The following is a 21,401-nucleotide window of genomic DNA, read 5'->3' as shown; positions in this document are numbered from 1 at the left end:
CCCAGGATGCAGCAGTGGGCAAACCACCCACTGTAGAGACTTGAGAGACTGTGGCTTTGCACTCCCCAGAATGCAGCAGTTGGCAAACCATACACTGTAGAGACTTGAGAGACTGTGGCTTTGCAGTCCCCAGGATGCAGCAGTGGGCAAACCACCCACTGGAGACACTTGAGAGACTGTGGCTTTGCACTCCCCAGGATGCAGCAGTGGGCAAACCACCCACAGTTGAGACTTGAGAGACTGTGGCTTTGCACTCCCCACCCAGGATGCAGCAGTGGGCAAACCACCCACTGTAGAGACTTGAGAGACTGTGGCTTTGCACTCCCCAGAATGCAGCAGTGGGCAAACCATACACTGTAGAGACTTGAGAGACTGTGGCTTTGCAGTCCCCAGGATGCAGCAGTGGGCAAACCACCCACTGGAGACACTTGAGAGACTGTGGCTTTGCACTCCCCAGGATGCAGCAGTGGGCAAACCACCCACAGTTGAGACTTGAGAGACTGTGGCTTTGCACTCCCCAGGATGCAGCAGTGGGCAAACCACCCACTGTAGAGACTTGAGAGACTGTGGCTTTGTACTCCCCAGGATGCAGCAGTGGGCAAACCACCCACTGTAGAGACTTGAGAGACTGTGGCTTTGCACTCCCCAGGATGCAGCAGTGGACAAACCACCCATTGTAGAGACTTGGGAGACTGTGGCTTTGCACTCCCCAGGATGCAGCAGTGGACAAACCACCCACTGTAGAGACTTGAGAGACTGTGGCTTTGCACTCCCCAGGATGCAGCAGTGGGCAAACCACCCACTGTAGAGACTTGAGAGACTGTGGCTTTGCACTCCCTAGGATAAATCAGTGGGCAACCCACCCACTGGAGAGACTGTGGCTTTGCACTCCCCAGGATACATCAATGGGCATGGAGCCCCCTCGTTGATCTGGCGTTGTGCACTCATCCGGCTTAGGTGCCCCCCCTTCCCTTCCCCCTGAGGCACCTGTTTTATTTCTATCTGATGCCCCAGCAGTGTTCTCTTCGTCTTGTTCGGGTATCTTGTGTGGGCCTCGCCCATGCATTTTGGGCCCAGTCGTCCACGGACTATGATGGTGGAATCCCTTGGACTTGTATTCTTGGTGAATATATTTGTTTATAGTGTGAATATCTTTATATATGTATATGTATTTGATTCATGTCTTTGAATATATTACAATCATTCCACTCATTTCCTTTTTTACTTGCATTCTTCCAGGGGATTTGGGGGGTGTAACTATAATGTATAATGATGTATTAGTGTGTGTGTTGTAGTGGGTGAGGGTGGGTGTGGGGGTGTTGTGTGTTGCGTGTGAGTGTCACTCTCTTTTCCCTCCCCTGTGTCGTAGGTGCAGTACTCACTGTGGTCTTCGCCGCCGGCGTTCGTGCTCCCGGTAGAGGAGCAGGAAGACAAAGGCAGGTAGAATCTGAAGTTCCGGTTCCATGGCGTCCTTGTTCCTCGTGGGGTGTGTAGAGGTGAGCGTTTTCCCTTCCAAGTCCTGTTTCCTCCGTGTTTTTGTTCGCGGTGAATCCACCCCGGAAAAGGTGGCGGATTGGACTGTTGTAATTCTGTGGGCGGTACATTGTCCTCCGCCTGTCTGTTGGCGGTTACCGCCGCGGCTTTTGTTTGTACCGCCATGGCGGTCGGAGTGTTAAAGTGGCTGTCTATGTTGGCGGTTTCCGCCACGGTCGTGATTCCAAATTTTTCCCGCCGGCCTGTTGGCGGTTTTACCGCTGCTTTAACACCGACCGCCAGGGTTGTGATGACCACCAAAGTTATTGACTGCTCTGCCTCCGAGTTTTATTGGTACACTGCTGACTCCTCATGAAGCTTACCCTTTGTCCTTCTCCTTTACTCTATTATACAGTTACTGTTTTTTCAATATGCAGGCATTCTCCTTGTCCTCTCCTGCGAGAAGAAAACTTTGTTCAGCTTACCTACCGGATAGGTTCAGCCAGGCACCCAAGAGTAACGGACATTCCAAGAAGAATGTAGATGCACCTCCCAATTTGGCAATACAGTGTCAATTTCCATTTAAATTCATAATTTTTAGTACTGGGTGGGGTGCCTTCAATCCTCTATAATTTGTATTTTTCAAGCCCAGAAGACATAACATTTAGAGATATATTATCTTGGGTCTTTCTGGGGCAGAAGTACTGTTTGCAATGGATTTAACTGAACTGTGTCATATTTATCCCTTCATCGTTTACTGCCACAACAGATTGATTAAGGTGTGCTGCTCGGTGCCCCAAGGAATATTGTCAGGGTTTCTTTTGTGTAGTGTTTTTCTTTGTCCCATATTTCCTTAAATCCCCTTTGCTATCGATTTTTGAGGCCCCCTCACCCTCTTTCCCTGGGCTGTGTGATTTATTGAGGTGTGACTGAAATATACACCATAAATGGATCACACATTTGAGGGGCGGATGTGGTGAAAGCGACACCAACTCACTGATGATCGTCTATTACCTGAGCAATATTCTACACCAGCCCCTAAACATTATCATTAAGGCCTGTTGTGTTGTGTGTTGGGTAAACACTTAACCTTGTCCAACCACTCTTGACTCTGAGCCAACTTCTACTGACTGATTTCATTTGCTAAGTTTAGTTTTTAAATACTAACTCCCCACTATTGCTCATAAGAAGTTGATATTTCTAGTTTTTCTTATCATATCAGGTCTTCTTTGTTGTTTGTAAAATACTGTAATTGTGGTAGTTTAGTTTCAGTCTTCTTAAAGTTATGATATAATAAGACCCTCTAACTCTCTCTTTTCTTTCTATCTAGTTGACAGTGATAGATAACACTTTAATTAATCCTCCAGTTGGAGTTCGCCTTGGTGAGAGGGGCATCTTCTTTCTTCCCTGTTAGCTCACTAGCCTGCTACTACTACTATCTACCACCCCCTTAAGATGTCACCATGGAAAAACCTTGCAGTAAGAAGACTCCCTCGCTTCACGTATTCAAGTAACAGTAGAACTATGGATTGAAGTCAACTTGTTTAGTTAGTAATGAACTCCTACTGAAGAAGGTATCTCTGTGTATCTAGTTTTTTTGTACGCAAAATAGGCAATAGCACTCATCCCCTAGTGGTCAATATAGTTGCAGAGGGCAGTAGTGCAAGGGTATAAGTAAATTACATACACCTTTTTAGCACACAGGCTCCACTAAAAGACAGCAGTGCAAACTAAAGTATCAAAATAAACATTTGAGGCATAAATCATAAATGACCCCTTTTTTATTTTTAACAAATACAAAAACCCACCCTTTCCACCTACAACAGGCCCACCACTCTCCCCAAACAAATAGCCCCTGTCCCCAAAACCTGCCACTAAAGTCTGGTCTAAAAGCCCGGTCTAATCTCCCTCCCCACCCTCTTCACCCAAAGTCTGGTCTAAAAGCCTGGTCTAAACTCCCTCCCCAACCTTTCCACCCACAAGTCCCACCCACTAAAAAAAAAAAAAAAAAAGGGCTTAGAATAGGGAATTGTTCATATGCGTCTGGATCTGGTCCCGGCTCTGCTCTATGCTCCCTAGCTGGCTTTCAAAGCGGTTGAACCACTGCAGGACACAAACCTGGAATTTCCTGTCCAGGCAGGAGGGGGTGGCAGCAGTGGCAGTCAGGGACCTTGACAGCTGGCGATGGCACCTGCGATGTAGTGGCCAGAAGGCTAGAGGCTGGTGCTGGCATGATGGTTGGCAGGGACCTGCATATGAGGCAGCTAGTTCACCCTCTTTCCCCTCCAGGACCACATGCCGCTGGTTTTTGGGCAGGATGTTCTCCAGCCTCTGCCACAGAAGACAAGCCACTATCTATTGCCTAGTTGGTGGTCATCGAGCAGGACTAGCTATATAGAGAAAAACAAAAATAAAAGATAAATTGTAAACAATACTCTGAATAAACACTTCTTCTAAAGTAGGTAATAGCACTACATTGCTGGTGCCCTAGGGACATTTTATTATGATGTGATTATGATTAGGAGAGTCACAGGGCCAATTGTATTTGTTTGCCCACACATTCCTCACACAAAAAAGCACTGACTGTCTGTTAAAAAAGAATCAAGGCAGAATAACAACAGATAAAAAATGCAGTGATTTAATGTTATTCTTTTAAAGCCTTTTCTAGTAACTACACAGACACTTTTAATGGAAAAATAAACATGAATTACCTTTCATTTATGAATAAGGTATTATGCGCTATGGAGTACAAGTTGTGCCAAATGAAGGTAGGCATGCAAACCAGAGCTTCGAGTACTTTGCTACTGTCTACAGCTAGGGCAGTTGTAGTTGACAATTATCTACCTTTAATTCCAATGGCCCTGTTCTTTCCCAAATGTCTTTCACTTAGTTTCTACCCTGACTCCAAAGAGGCAGATGAATAAACATGATACGTCACACCTGTCATGTATAAAATGCAGACATATTATTTATCCTATCTGTCAAAAGCAGACGGTGGGGAAAATGATGCAGTGCACTGCAGGGATAGGAACAGGCTATATAGATTGTATTTGGCACGTTCGTCACGGAGTATCCTTCCGCCAAACTTGAAATAGAATCGGGCACTTACTAGTCCCACTTTGCCCACTGGCCTCACCCACGACCACAAATTGTTTCCAACAAATTAGTTTGCGGGCAGAAAGGAAAGGAAGTTTGACTTACTTTACTAAAGAGTAAGGCAGAGGGACAAGGGGCTTAGGTACAGCTTTTGCTATGGAATAGAGGGGTGTCAACGATCATCGATTCATCATGAGCCTAAACCTTGGCTCATTCAGTCACTTTGTAGATTAAACTCTAAAGGAAAAAATCTAAACAGATGTGAAATAAATGTGTTGTGGAAAACCATGAAATATTTTTTGGAAACACTTCACATAGCCATAAAAAGATGACACATGCCAAGAAAGGATTTAATTTATTTGTTAGGCTGGAACGGAAAATCGTTGGAAATAATAAAGGGGTGAAGTACGAAGAGGTGCCTGAGTGGGCAAAGTGAAAACAACACATCTTGTGTGTTTGGTTTGCAATCCATTGAAAACTTTGTAAATGCTGCATTAACTGAAGCAGACACACATTGCACAGCCAACACTGCAGGTATGAATTGAACAATACTGCACTTCCTTGGTCATGGGTGGCAAAATGCCCTGGGAAGGAAGGGGGTTGATGAATGATGATGATGGGTAAGATACATTTCAGCCTTGCTTAACAAATACAGTGAGTCGAGAGATTATAACACAATTTAAAATACCCCTCACTTTGAACCATGGCTTTGATAACCATAAAACATAAAGTAACTGAAGTACATGAGCAGCGTGCCCCTCTACAGAAGAGCACCCTTGTTTATTCATCCAAGCACATATTCAATCATCCTTTCATTCTTCCCACTATATTATTCACCAATAGCCACCATGATTTAAGTTTCACTTTCTCTCATCCAGTCTTTCACCTAAATCACAATCAATTATACATCAATTCAGTATATACTATCCATACTGTCTTTCAATCATCCTTTCACCTATCCATCCATTTACCTAATACTCACCCATGCATCCTTTCATTTCACTCATTTCACCCATCCTTTCTTTAAACCGTCCGTTCTTTCCCATTTCCATGAAGCCATAATTTATTTTTCAGAGTACATTATGTGTGTTTTTGCTGAGTTGCAGATAGAAGAGACTATGGCCCATATTTATACTTTTTGACGCAAAACTGCGCTAACGCAGTTTTGCGTCAAAAAAATTAGCGCCGGCTAACGCCATTCTGAAGCACCATGCGGGTGCCGTATTTATCGAATGACGTTAGCCGGCGTTAGCCGCCGTCGCCGTCTGGTGTGTGTTAAAAAAAACGACGTACACCAGGCAGCGCCGGCGTAGGGGGATATGGGGCTTGGGCGTCAAGAAATGGGGCAAGTCAGGTTGAGGCAATTTTTTCGCCTCAACCCGATTTGCGCCATTTTTTTTCACTCCCAACCCCCATAGAAATGACTCCTGTCTTAGCAAAGACAGGAGTCATGCCCCCTTGCCCAATGGCCATGCCCAGGGGACTTCTGTCCCCTGGGCATGGTCATTGGGCATAGTGGCATGTAGGGGGGCACAAATCAGGCCCCCCTATGCCACAAAAAAAAATAAAAAAAAACACTTACCTGAACTTACCTTAATGTCCCTGGGATGGGTTCCTCCAGCCTTGGGTGTCCTCCTGGGGTGGGCAAGGGTGACAGGGGGTGTCCCTGGGGGCATGGGAGGGCACCTCGCGGCTCCTTCAGAGACCACAGGTCCCTTAACGCCTGCCTTTTGCAGGCGCTAAAAAACGTCGCAAAAGCGGCCGTACGTCATTTTTTTTGACCCGCCCACTCCCGGGCGTGAATTTTGCCCGGGAGTATAAATCCGACGCACATGCCTCGGAGTCGATTTTTTAGACGGGAACGCCTACCTTGCATATAATTAACGCAAAGTAGGTGTCCACGCTAAAAAATGACGCTAACTCCATGGACTTTGGCGCTAGACGCGTCTAACGCCAAAGTATAAATATGGAGTTAGATTTGCGTCGGAATTGCGTCAAAAAAAACGACGCAATTCCGGTGCAAACGGAGTATAAATATGCCCCTATATGTAGCTGAAACACAGGGGGGGGGGGTTCAATTATGATCATGACAATGGCCTTGTAGCTAGTGAGTGATAGTACTTGTTAACAAGCTAGCAGTGTGACTTATCGCCTCCCATCCCTGCTGGCCGCTTCTCCCCTTGCTCCATCTGCTCCTGCAGCAGACCTTGAGCCAGCTCCACTGGTGGTCGGTGTGGCTCGAAAAAAAAACATTATATCGTTTTTAGATGCCAAGTACACCTCTTCTTAATTATTTTGATTTAAAAAATGCAACCACAATGCATCATTACAGTTCAGTTAGCACTGCAGTATCTTCTATCAAAAATAACACTCTGGGTATTTTGTTGTTTCACAATGTTAGAAAAGACAGGTAGTCAGGCCAACCAAAAACTTTGAGTAATGAAGGGGCAGAGCTATGGCCTATGAGGATGACCCGGATTCATTGAAGTGCAATGAAGGGATGGAATAAAAATGATCAATGAAAGACAGAAAAAAGATAATGTAGGGATAACAAGAATTTAACAAAAATTGGATAGGGGAATTGGAAAAAAGGAGACAGTTCAACAAGGCAAAATTAAAAGTAGAATAATAGTAGTCAGAAGTTAAAGTTAGGGAACTAATACTAACATTAAATATTAGGGCTTGCTAGAATGAGCAGGGCCTACAGCATTGGCGCTGGTGGTCTTTGCTTCCCCAGCTCCTGCCAGACCCTCCTCTATGGTGCCCCTTTTCTTGCCCTTGGGTGCTGATGTGAGAAATAAAGAAGATCCAAAAATAGATTAGTGGTACAGTTAATCTCCACAAAATTATTATATTAGGCAAATGCAGTAACATTGTACTTAAATCAGACCGCCTATGGTATTAGTATGATCAACTATAGTTGTGTTGGCTAAACTTCCAAAATCCCTATTCCAAATTTCCTGACTACATTTGGAACTAATGCACTGCAATGAATGATCTTTGATTCTATTCTCATTTCTCAAATCCGCTGATGGACCATCTCAGTATCCCTGTTTTACACTGCATAGATGCATATTAGGACTACACATTACTGTGAAATTGCTTGGGACTGTAAAAGCTACATAAAGAAAGTCACAGAGAACAATACCTCACTGAGATCACTACCTGACTGTGGTGGCTGGAGGACAGAGGAGGAAGCATTGCAAAGGCTTCTAAAATAATCTGCTGAAGGGAGCGACAACAATTACGATTAGGTAGCGTAGAGCACCTGCCTAGCTCAAACAGGTTCACATAATAATACTCTTACCGTGAACTAAGTATAATTTACCTCTGAGTGTGAACAGCATGCTATTTGAAAAAAAAAAGGTTAGCCTTGTAGAACACAAACACAACAAATAATATAATTAATGCTGACCGAGACCTGGAATCTCAATGCCTATCAGGTCAGGCAGGTCCTGCTCATGGTCGAAGATATCCACCCAGCGTTGCGTCAGCTGCTGGGTGGTGTGTGGAACACACCAATATGCCCTAGCCCAGTGCAGCCAATGCTCCCAGAGGGTGTAACCACTACCAGGCCTGCTGCTTGCTGCCAACATTGAGGGGAGGTGGCACTGCACATAAAAAAACAATGCTGCCACCTCCTCCTCACTAAATATGGGGCAAGGACACACCCCTTGGTGGTGCCACCAACCACAATGTTGGTGGCTGCTGCTGGCTGTCCGGTGGGGGGAGCAGGTACTAGTGCCCCCCCCCCTCATTGGCCAGAGTCACCCTGCTCTGCCATGGTCTGGGCTGTGGGGTGAAGAAGAAAAGAAACAGGATCAGACAGAAGGAAGAAATAAGGAAAAAATTAACAAAATACAAATAGTTACAAAACACAAAAAAAAACATAAAAATTGTTGGGCACAAAAAGAAACACAAATAAAATAAATAAAAATTAGGGGAAGAATAATTAGAAGGGTCAAGGATTGAAAAGATTAATGAGAAATGGAAAAAGCAGTACTAGAACCATAAAGAGATCGAAAAGAAAAGATGGCCACGACCATGCGAACCAAGTGATGCCATTTGCGCACGATTTTGAAAGCAAGAACCTAGTTGATGCAATACTCAATGCAAAAAGGCACAAAGGGGAACTCCGCACGCCCGTACAACTCCATGTAGCATGGCATTTGTTTGCTACTTTGAGGAGTTCCAAGGAGTGTAACTTCATGCACTCCACCCACCCCTACATATAACCACTAAGGTAGGCCCATTCGGAGTCCAGAATAGCCCTTGTATTTTATAACTACATTTCACCAGCTCAGCTAAGTCACTTGTACACCAGAGGGACCAAGTTGCACCATCAACAACATGCTGCCGCAGTGTGGGACAACAATCATACAATCATACATCCTTACCTGTGACCAGTTAGCTGTGACAAGCACCAACGTGTTTCTGGAAGGAAATAGACTAAACAGGAAGTGATTTAGGTAGGTGATCAGTTTGATAGCTATTGGGGTGTGTAAAACAATATTGCGGTAGCAAAGAAATTGCCTATCTTCAGGGAGACACTCACCCTCGTAGAGTAAGGATAAGGAAGGCAGAGTAGGAGGCAGTGTGACATCTACCTTATTCTTGAGCAGAATAGAGTAATTCTGATTCATTTTCTGTCACCATTAACAAAGAATTTAACAAGCATATCATTTTATGGATGAGGATGAGGTGCTGAGGTGAGTTGGCCCAATTTCATTGAACAGACTGAAAGCACCAACTAAATGTGTTTTCAATAATATTGTACACCAGCCAAATGGGCCAAGGTCCCTTGTATTAGGAAGTAGACTCTAGTTCAATGAATACTGACAGTATTTCTCCAAAGTTTGTAATGTAGCTGTCATGAAAGTATGTATCAGCGCATGGAGAGAAGGATGGGATCACAAATCTGCATACCCTTATGTTGAAAAATCAACATTTAAACATTGGAACCATGATATGGTAAATGGCAGTGGGACAACCTGAATTACGTGAGAGGAAATATGGCACAACAACTAGAGCTGTTGAATTTGGAACTTGGGTTTCTGGTTCGAATCTTGGGATCAATTAAAAATTCCATAATTCCGGGCAGTTCACTTAGGGCCATATTTATACTCCGTTTGCGCCGAAATTGCGTCGTTTTTTTTGACGCAATTTCGACGCAAAACTAACGCCAACTAACGCCATATTTATACTATGGCGTTAGAGGCGAATAGCGCCAAAGTTCCCGGAATGTGCGTCATTTTTTAGCGTGAACCCCTTCCTTGCGTTAATGATATGCAAGGGAGGCGTTCCCGTCTAAAAAATTACTCCCAGGCCTTTACGTGGTATTTATACTCCCGGGCAAAAGAGACGCCCGGGAGTTGGCGTGGCTAAAAACGGCGCATTTGCGCCACTTTTTAACGCCTGCTCAGGGCAGGCGTTAAGGGGCCTGTGGGCTCAAAATTAGCCCACAGGTGCCCTCCCATGCCCCCAGGGACCCCCCCTGCCACCCTTGCCCACCCCAGGAGGACCCCCAAGGATGGAGGGACCCACCCCAGGGACATTCAGGTAAGTTCAGGTAAGTATAATTTTTTATTTTTTATATTTTTTTTTGGTGGCATAGGGGGGCCTTATTTGTGCCCCCCTACATGCCACTATGCCCAATGACCATGCCCAGGGGACAGAAGTCCCCTGGGCATGGCCATTGGGCAAGGGGGCATGACTCCTATCTTTACAATGATAGGAGTCATGTTGATGGGGGATGGGCGTCGTTAAAAAATGGCGCAAGTCGGGTTAAGACGATTTTTTCGACGTAACCTGACTTGCCCCATTTTAAGACGCCCATGCGCCATTTTCCCCCTACGCCGGCGCTGTCTGGTCTACGTGGTTTTTTCCCACGCAAACCAGGCAGCGCCGGTCTGATTGCGCCGTCTAACGCCATTCCATAAATACGGCGCCCGCTTGGCGCTTCAGAATGGCGTTAGACGGCGCAAAACTTTTTGACGCTAAACTGCGTTAGCGCAGTTTAGCGTCAAAAAGTATAAATATGGGCCTTAATCTCCCTTTGCCTCTGATCTGACTCTGTATCCAACCTTGTGTAATGTAATCTGGTGCTCATGTAAAGCATGCTGATGTTCTTGAGCCATATTCCTGCCATACAAAACTGCATAACCTTTTGTAAAATTAACTGTTAAATCCAGCGATTTGTCTGGTGTTTTCACACACAATTACTTTTTGTGAATTGATAATTGATTCTTATTTATATCAAATCAAAACTTTTACATTTTGATTTGTTTTAGTAAAAATGTTCATGTTCATCTTAAATTAGTTGCCGCAGCTGTGAAATAAGTTTGGAAATATGAAAAAAGAAGGTTGGATCACCCGCCTTTTTAAAATATTGCAAGAGCTAACTTGTTTCATCTTTTTTATCAGTCATTGTACTTTACTCTACCTTTCTTTTTCTGTTTTCTGCAAAGTAATCCTAAATGTGTTTAATGAATATGAATTGTCAAAAGAAATACAAGATGCCCAATTTGTAGGTCTTGCCTGAAACAGTGCAAGCGCTGTTGCTAGTGAGACATTTTGTTAACTAAAATAGGCTTTTTGTCAGTCTCATTTCCTTGCTTCTCATTGGTCAGCACTTGTCACTTTCTCTTGATGTGTTTGTACCTTTCCTGGAGCAGGATCAAGTGCTGATAAATTGTTTTGTTAGTGTTCTTCCGCTGCTCGCTCTCAGATTGAGGTGCTTTTTTTTCTTGTTGCTTTCCCAGCCATTGTTGCTTCCTCGTCATTGTTGCTTGCACCTGGTTGATTCCTGTTGTTGTTATTTGCCATCTACCCCCTCCTGCAGTCATTGCTTGCCCACTCACACAATTGTTGCTTGCCCTCCTGTCGTTGTTGTTTGCATTCCCTTCAACATCCCATCATTCTTACTTGCCTACACTCCCTTCCTCCTCCCATTGTCTCTGCTTGCCCGTCTGACTCTCCTCTCTCTGGTCCCTGTTGCTTGCCATCCCTTCCTTCGTCCCTCCCTCCATTGTTGCATACCACTTCCAATGTCTTGCCCTCTCCATTCCATCAATGTGGTTTACCCTCTTCCCTCCCACCAGAAAAATAAAGTGCTATAGCGTGGCTAGTGCAGGTCACATCACACTGGTTATTTCTCAATTTTTGGCTAAAATTAATGGACAAAACCAATAGTTCCTGCACAGGTGAGACCTATTGGCTTCGCCAATGCTTGTTAATATGATTTATTTTACTGCACTTGAGGTTCCTCAGAAGCCATAGCAATACTAAATACTAAGCTATGAATATTGTGCTACAAGAATACCAGGGAGAAAATATCAAAGACCAAAATATTAAAAGGTGAGTGCATATAAAGGGCACATAGATATAACTCCACATCTACATACACTGAAGATATATATTGTCAAGGTACCTATACAGTATGTAGAGTTAAGTATAGAAAATACACACTCCGTTTTTTTAGTGGACTCTCGCCTACATATTTCTATGTGGCGTGCTTCATCATTAACTCCTCACCAAGTATAATAGTAGATACCAGGAGGGTTCAAACTCTTTTTTGAGTGGGAGCACTTTCTTGCCTCCAGATACCTCAAACCAGGCACCAGGAAAAATATATTAAAAATGTCTATGGGAGATACCGTGGTTGCTTTAATTTACTGATAATGCAAACTTAGCACATTGCAAACTAGGGTATGACGTGTATGGACAACCTAATGACTTTCACATCCCCAGGTCAATATGCTTCAGCTGATTTTAATTGCCAACCAGGACATCCAGCTTTCTTTAGGACCATGCAGGTCTCAAAATGTTAGATTGTATTCAATTCCACTGGCTCATTGCTGTGGGTTTAAAAATATATAAACTGAACAAACCGTGCAATTACTCATGCAATACACTGACACCAAATTGTGGACACCAACTGATTTTTTGCGACCAGGAATTCCTTGGCCTCACCATTTTAAAAAGCCCCATTGGTATTTACAGGCAGGATAACCTCAACACCACACTTTTATCAAAAGGCTAGCCTGGCATTGCAAATAGTTCAGTCCTTTGACTCCTGCATATGCATTTTTAATCATGACTAGTAGCACTGGAAAGTGTGTGGTTGGTCAGTCAAGACTCAAAATGTAATTTTTAATGTGGTTATTTTGCTTTATTCTAGGAAACTTAACACTAAGCAATTCCAAACTCAGAGGAGTAAGGCTAAACGAATCATGAGAAATACATTTTGTGCAGCAGAGCCATATTGTTAATTACCATTCAGATTGGAAGACTGAGTGCTACCCAGCCAATCAGAGTGCTTCCTTTGTGGGCCCTTACTACAATTAAACGCCTTCCTAGGGAGCATCCCAATACTGTCATCTTCCAATTTATCTCACTTGTGTTCGATATATATAGGTGGGTTAATGAATTGTCACCCGAAACTCCTCTCCCACCAAAGCCCTCCATTTGCCTCCTTCCAACCACACACAAAAGAGCACAGTTGTAGATGGATCTATAAATTACCAGGAGCACTAGAACATTGTCGCTTCAATTCAGCATGCTTCTCTACCATTCCCTCCATATGGATTCCCATGGCTCACCTCTGTCTCTCTTTCATGTCTCAGATGATATTTTTATAGTATACATAACCTGCTATGATTGCATTGCTTCAGAAAAAAATCTAAACAGTCTCTAAAAACATAGGAAACTACGAACAAACTGCTGTGTGTGTTTAATGCTGTAACTGTATAGTACTGCTAAGCTGTTAGGACCCAAGCAGTGAAGCAAATCTTCGCTGGGGAAAGTAGAACGGGACCCGGAGAGAAAGGAGTCAGAGAAAGATAAAGATGTCGAGGGAAAAGTGAAGACTGCAGCTGCTTTAGCTCCTACAAGTGTGAAGAAATAAAAAAGAGTTTAAATGCAAAAGAGTGTCTTCTGTCATTTGCCAACATTAAGATGCTACAACTGGCGACGAAGGTGAGCATTGTAGAGTCCAGCTGGACTCATTCTAGTCTTTCTGCCAGCCACTCTGCTGAGGACTGGTCTTACAGATGTAACCCACACCCACCCAACACAGGCGTCACCAGTCAGGTGACCCTGCCAATAAAAGAGGCCAGGCGCACGTGCCTGAGGCCAGTTCAGTACTACCCTACCACCGTGTCTGCGTCCCTTACTTACCAGCATGAGGGCCTAGGGCCCCACATTACAATGGCGACGAGGATGGGATCTGCAACCCCACGTGGTTGCAGACATGAACCTACGACGGAGCAATGGGTGGAGGAAAGAGGAAAAGTGAAGCCGTCGTAGCCCCAGTCACACTGGTGTAAAGAAGGGGGTGAGTGCTGTCGATGATAGCGTCTGCAGCGCTGCCAAAACAGCTGCGGTGCTGAAAATAAATAAAGCGCTGTGAGGCTCGTGTTCCCGGTGCCCCCCAGAAGGAATTGCCCTGAGCGCGCCCCCCCAGAGTCAGCACATGGAGAGAAGGCGCTGTCGTGCGCCGTTAAGAAAATAAAGAGAATGCCCAGGGCCGCCCCCCTGCACAAGCGCTCGGTGCTGCACCCGGAATGGAGAAATGCCTAGGGCCGCCCCCCCCCATCGAAGAATGTGCGAAAATGGGGCCGGTCAGCCCAGGAAAAGAACGCGGTCCGCAGCGTGTCCCGTGCTGCTGCGGTCGCGTGTGGAGAACATGGTGCGATCGGCACCAAGGAGAAAAGAAAATTACCGGGGCCGTTTTCCCCCCTTGGTCCTTCTAAATTGGCACTGTCGCGCGCCGTGCGCAGTGAGGGGAAGAAGTATTGTGGCCGGGCCGGTCGCCCCGTTTTCATTTTAAATAATGGTGCACACGCGCACCGAAGAAAATGCCTAGGGCCACCCCACCCCAAAAATGCCGGAAAACGGCCGCAGCACGGAGGACTGCTGCGGCCGCAACTGGAGATCACCGATGGTGCTGGAATGCACCAAAGAAGAATGGAAAATGCCCAGGGGCTGCCCCCCTCCTTGTCCCGGCAGGAATTAAAGCATGAGGTGCAGACACGCACCGAAACGAACTTGAAATAAAATGGTGCATCCACGCACCAAAGCCCCAGGTGCCCAGGGCCGCGCCCCCACCTCCAACAAATGAATAAAAGTGCTCACAGGCACCTAGAGAAAGAGAGAGAAAAGAAAACAGTGCCCGGAGCCCCCACCCACCTCACTGAAGTCCTGCCGTCTGCATGCCTCTTCAAACGAGGCTGGGCAGTTTAAATAAAGAAATAAATAAAACTGGACAGAAGTAAAAAAAAAAAAAAAGAGAAAAGGGAGAGAAGTGAGAAAATAAATAAAACTGAACTTACCTGCAGCCCCCACGAGCACGAGAAGTCCTCCCAGCAGCATGCCCTCCTCACCGGCATCTGTTGAAACAAACGAGGCCGGTAACAGGAAAGACCGTCTTGAAGCTAGGAAAAAAAGTGCACTACTGGCATCCAGTGGCCAGAGTTGGTATTGCACCCTATTTCTGTTTTAAAGATAAAGCAAGCTTGGATGAAGGAAAGTTTACAGCAGCACCTTCAGAAAGTGACTGCTCCAAACCAAGAGTGCGCCCGTAGACAGAAACGGCGCAGAAGACGGAAACGGCGAGGAAGAAGGAAGCGACACGAGCGACGCTGCAAAAGGGAAGGAGAAGATTGCAGCTGTCCTAGCCAAGCTGCAACAGTGAGAAACGGACGCCAGTGCCACGTGAGATACGAAGAGAGCGCGCATGGTCTGCGCAGCCCCTGGCGGTCGTCCGCCGCCACTGACGAAAGAACGCCACACGCCCCAGCAGTGATGGACATCACCGCAGGACAAGAAAGGGACATGCCAGGCGTTGCCACAGGACGCCCAGAAAAAAAAAGGAGATTGACACGTGTGCAGCGTGCACAGAGAGCTGCGCCCGAGAAGGTGATGACATGGGTAAAGTCCGTGAAGATGGAGAGAGTACCCGAGAGCGTGACGTAACGCACGGGACAAGAGGCCATGTCAGCTGGCCGCACAGCGACGGAAGATGGCCACTGTTGGCCAATCAGTGAGCAGGTCATCTGAACTGACCGACCCTGCCAGAGCAGATGGCAGGAGTGAGCGCCACAACAGCGCAGCCTCGAGGCGCAAGAGCGGTGCCTCGAGTGAAAAGAAGGAGGAAGAGAGCGGGGACCCTCCTGCCAGAGAGAGGTCCATCGTGAGGATCCAGGAACGGACCAGACCGGGAGAGGTCTGCATGAAGAGCAGATCATGTCCTACCCGCAGGACTCAGCCTGTGAGAGGCTGCGACCGAGCAAGATGCATCAGAGGAGGTGCAGTGATAGGTCCATGTGAGGCAGCATGCGACCTGTGGCACAACGCCACATCGAGGACGAAGAGGAAGATGCACCAGCGAAGGTGCAGTGATAGGTCCGTGTGAAGCAACATGAGACCTGTGGCACGACGCCACGTCGAGGACAAAGAGGAAGATGTACCAGCAGACGTGCAGCGCAAGGTCCATGTGCCGCAACATGTGACCTGTGGCACGATGCCACAGCAAGGAGAAGAGAGAGTGGCACGATGCCAACAAGAAAGGAGGAGAGGAGTGTGACAGACCGGTCACACCACAGATCAACTCCATCGCAGGTGTGAAAGTGGAAGGAAGTAGAGTGACACAACTGAGGACTCGTGCGAGCAGATGAGGAGGTACCCATCAGTACAAGACAGTCACCGGGGTGAGCAGAAGTCACTGAAGACAGCGATGTGGGTGGTCCCCCACGCTTCCCAGTACGACCGACCTGTCACCTGTCACCGGCTGCTTGGCTGTGATGGCATCCCTGACGCCGACTGCACAGGCCACACAAGACCCGCCGTGGCCCCTATGTCCATCAAGTGGTCCTTCCGCTGAAGAAGCCGCCGCCACCTGTTTGATCTGCAACAGGATGAAAAAAAAACATCATCATCATGATGAGGTGCATCGCCCAATCATCGAAGGAGGAGCACAGCACCACCTGAGTGGAGACAGTCAGCAACAAGAACCGATGCTGACAAGGCATGTCTGGCAACGTAGAAACTTATCATCTGAACACTTACCATGAGTTCTGTGAACCAGACGCCTGCCGGTGAGAGCAGACCAGATCATTTGGACCATCCACCCTTGGGGTTGCACAAGACTAGGACGTGGCCCTGTTGGGAGTTCAGAGAGACTCCTTTGGCGTGGCCGACGTTGGCCCGCACAGCCCACGCAGTCCCGCCGCAATCCAGGGACAAGGGCCTCCAACAAATTCCTGTGAGAGCGGAATATCGCTGAGAGAATGCATCTGAGACAGCTCCACGTCAGGCATCCGGAAGCACGGAGGTCTCATATCGAGAGACTGGTCACCTGAAGACTTTGCACTATGGCCAGAGCACCTGAATCCGGATGGCTCGAGCAAGCGGACCCTGCATCAACAACCCTTGTGGCTCCATGCGAGACTAGGATGTGGTCCTGTAGGCTGTTCCTCTGAGACGTCTTTGCTGGGCCTGAGATAGGCAAGCACAGTCCACACAGTCCTGTGGAAGCCCGCGAAAGGGCCTCGAGGAGACTCCTGCTTGATGGAGATCTGGCACGAGAGGGAAGACTGCCGCTTCTCTGCCGCTGGACTCCCAGGTGCCCCAGGCCGTCACGTCATCTGCAGTCTTAGGAGGTAGACAATCTCCAGAGTCAGAATGCCGTCCAGAACTGTGTACAGTGGACTCACCACTGCTCCAGATGCACCCGCATCAGAAGCTGTAAATAGACTTTGACCACATGAGCCCAGGCAGGACCGGATCGACAATATCCAGCGAACTGTGAGGTCGTGGACAAGCGACTGAAGTATCTGGACTTCATCCACACTGTGTTCGTGCCCAGCTGTACCTGGTTAAATTATGGACTCGTGCGGAGGTGTCCGGATGCTCCCAGCTGCACCATGTCCACTGCAATTCTGCAGTCTGCCTTTTCGAGGCCGAGAGACTGATTGTGGTGCTTTGTTATTGTTTCTTTTACAGGTTGGACTTTTGTTTGGTTCCTCAATAAAGTTTGGGAGGGATGTAGAGTCCAGCTGGACTCATTCTAGTCTTTCTGCCAGCCACTCTGCTGAGGGCTGGTCTTACAGATGTAACCCACACCCACCCAACACAGGCGTCACCAGTCAGGTGACCCTGCCAATAAAAGAGGCCAGGCGCACGTGCCTGAGGCCAGTTCAGTACTACCCTACCACCGTGTCTGCGTCCCTTACTTACCAGCATGAGGGCCTAGGGCCCCACATTACAAGCATGACACTCTCCTGCAGTTCACGTGGTCGTGCCCCGAGACCTACTGTGGCAGTATCGCGACATTGGGAGTCCATTATTCTCAAGCTGTAGAAGATCAGCACAGCATGACATTGGGAGCCCACCCCAGTTGCATTCAACAACCTTGTGCCACTGCATCGCCACGCCACGCTGCAACAATCTACCTGTGGTAAGCTGTGAATTTCACTGCCGAACGCTCTCCTTCAAGTCTCCCACACCAACTGCCTGCAACTGGCGAGTTCCTGCAAGACTTCAGCTCCTCTCGGTGGCTATCTTTGAGTCAGTCGGCTCACCCAGCAAGTCTTGAAGAACTCGTGGGGGCCATCATAGAGTCAGACACCACTGAAATCCTTCATCACAAACTGCAGGAATGTCTTTAGCTACAGTGAAAACTCCCAACATAAAGGGAAGAACACTATTCTGTGACTGTGCACATGAACTACGCTCCTAAAGTGCCAATACAAACAAGTTAAAAAAATACAGCACATGCCATTTAGCTTCTACTCTTTAACTCTTCAGGTGCACACTCAGTACTCCTGCAACCAGTTAATTCAGCAGAGGCACTCGTTCCAGCCTGGAACATGTCAATATCATTGGACTCTTCGCAAAACACTTTGACATGACTGACCCTGCTTGGAGTGTCTTTTCTATGCCCCGTCTCCCGGAACAAGTGCCTCTCACATCTGGCAGTGGCATAGGACTTCACTGGCAAGAATGGCTGGATGATTTTGAGAACCTAATGATGACTCATTGCCTCTACAACCTAGTAGGCAAATATGTTAGACAAATCATCAAAGAACTATCGGCAGATTCAACATCTTATAAGGATGTGCGTGAGGCACTCAACAGAAAATGTCTCCACAAAAGAAACATTGACTATAAAAGATACACCTTAAATGTAGCCTCACAGGAAACGGATGAATACAAGGGGGAATTCATCACACGCCTTAAACAAATAGCGCGCTACTGTGCTTTTGACACCTTTACGACTGAAGATGCCCTCTGTCTGCAGATCATAGAGGGTTGCCAATTGGAGTCACCTACTACATTAAAGCTACTCGCTTGATGAAATTGATGAAATGATCAGAGTTAATGCCCAAACAGAAGAACATCCAAAAAAATGGAGGCAGGAAAACCAGAAAAATGAAAACATGCATTCCGACTCCAAACTCATCACAAAGAATTATGTCAGCCTGAGCATTGGCAGGCACCCAGACCTACAGATCATGGCTGCAGTCCCAAAAATATTGAAAAAATAGAGTACCAGCTGGAAGAGCACTGCTGTGGACAAGAAAACCTGTGTGTAGGATCCTGCACTTTCATGGGTCAAAGATGTATACATTGTGATAAGGACAATACTTTTTAGAAAGTGTGTAGGGCATCTCAAAAGGACATACTGAAAAATTCAAGAGAATCCAGACTCTCACCACCATGCAATGGCAGTATGTGAATGAAGAGAAAGCTACATCAGCTCTTCGTGATCAAGTGTATGGTCGTACGCTACATACAGAGCTCAACACTGTGAATCAATATTTCTCACTCTGATTTCCCAAACAGCTCTGAATATGTCTGCATGGTCGCTGATCATGATAAAGTAAAGAAATACCCTAGAGTGCATATCCAAATGAGGGAATACCTGGAAAACAATTGTGTTAAGAAGTGTGACATCACTCTGTCGCAGACACCTGTGCCGCAGGATATAACAAAATGAACCCTAAACCCAAGTTATACAAAGCAGCCGTGCATTATATACCTGGGTGGCCGAAGAATCACTGCCATGCTTAGAACAATTTCGAACGCCCCTCACAGACAAAGAAAGAAGTGTACAAGCTCAAATCCACATCATTGATGGGACTGAAGCAGCAAATTGTCTCCTTAGTCTGCCCACTGCAGAACTCCTGAAATTAGTGGAAATACTAAACCGGGTAGACAATGAACCTGACATTATAAACAAGCTTCCTAAACTGCTTCCTGGACTCAGAAAAATGGGTCACTTTCAAGTTCGCTTACACATCAATGAACAAGTGACACGTGGCTCAACATCACCGGAAAGTGCCATTTCATCTACAAAAGGCAGTGGAGGATGAGTTACGAGATCTACTCAGGGTGGATATCATTGAGACATCATCTGGACCAACTCTGTGGGTGTTCCCAGTGGTTGTAGTATCCAAACGAGGCACAGAAGGAAAGGTGTGTCTATGTGTATACATGAGAGCACCAAAATCTGCTATTGAGCAAGAAAGGCAACCGGGACCCCACATCAGTGATATGTTCATGCTGTTGAAATGTGTGAAAACCTTCTCCAAATTGGACGTTAACAAGGGCTATCATCAACTTGAACACCATGAATGCTCATGTTACATTACCACATTCTCAATATATCAGGGCCTTTTCAGATACAAACGTCTCAGCTTCAAGGTTTCATCAGCAGCTGAGATCTTCTAAAATGCGATAAGAAGAGGCATTCACCACATCCCCAACACCCTCAACTACAGTAACAACATCCTTGTGTTTGGACCACCATCATGGAACAGAACTAAACACTGGATTGTGTGTGCCACATGCTCCTAGAAGCCAACCTGAAAGTCATCAAAGACAAGTGTGACTTCCACAAGTCCACACTCAAATTTGATGGACAAATTTTTTTGAGTGAAGGTATAAGCCCTGATCCTGAATATGTCACAACACTAAGGGGGTTATTACAACTTTGGAGGAGGTGTTAATCCGTCCCAAATGTGACGGATATACCACCAGCCGTATTACGAGTTCCATAGGATATAATGGACTCGTAATACGGCTGGTGGTATATCCGTCACTTTACCGTCAGTTTTGGGACGGATTAACACCTCCTCCAAAGTTGTAATAACCCCCTAAGTGCCACTCCTTGACCACAAGTCAATAACGTGTGGCCTTTCCTAGGAATGGCCAGCTATTGTTCCCAATGCATCTATGGACTATGCCACCATAAGTTATCCGCTTCGTGAAATAACAAAGCAAGGTCAACCCTTCAAATGGTCAGCAAGGTGTGATCAGGCGTTCAACAAAATCAAAGTCACTGTAGAGTCAGCCATCAATTTGGCTTACTTCAACCCTCACAGAAAGTCAGAAATCACTGTAGATGCCAGTCCAATGGGACTCAGAGCTATATTAGCTCAATCTGACAGAGAAGCTGGTCAACAACACATAGTGGCATATGCTAATTGCACCCTGACTGACGTCGAAAACGCTTACTCACAGCCAGAAAAGTTAAGCCTGGCAGTAGTCTGGGCCTGGGAGCACTTTAAATGAATGGTTAAGCACTCTGAGTTCATCCACAGGTATAGTGTTGTTACTCCATTTAGTTGTGTGCACCAGGGTATCTGCCTCTGATCATTGGTGTGATAATAAAGTTATGTTGTGCTTCCAGCACTGGGGAAAGCATCCCCTAGTTTGCACCACTTTGATCCTCAGAATGGGATATAATCAAATTAATCAGTTTTGACAAAGATTATTCTAAAATTACTCTTTACAGTTCAATGATCAGCTCTAAATCTTTGTATTCATTC

The sequence above is a fragment of the Pleurodeles waltl genome, chromosome 10 (assembly GCF_031143425.1).
Source record: "Pleurodeles waltl isolate 20211129_DDA chromosome 10, aPleWal1.hap1.20221129, whole genome shotgun sequence".
Lineage (NCBI taxonomy): Eukaryota > Metazoa > Chordata > Amphibia > Caudata > Salamandridae > Pleurodeles > Pleurodeles waltl.
The sequence above is the reverse complement of the archived record's forward strand: the minus strand, read 5'-3'. Positions refer to the sequence as shown.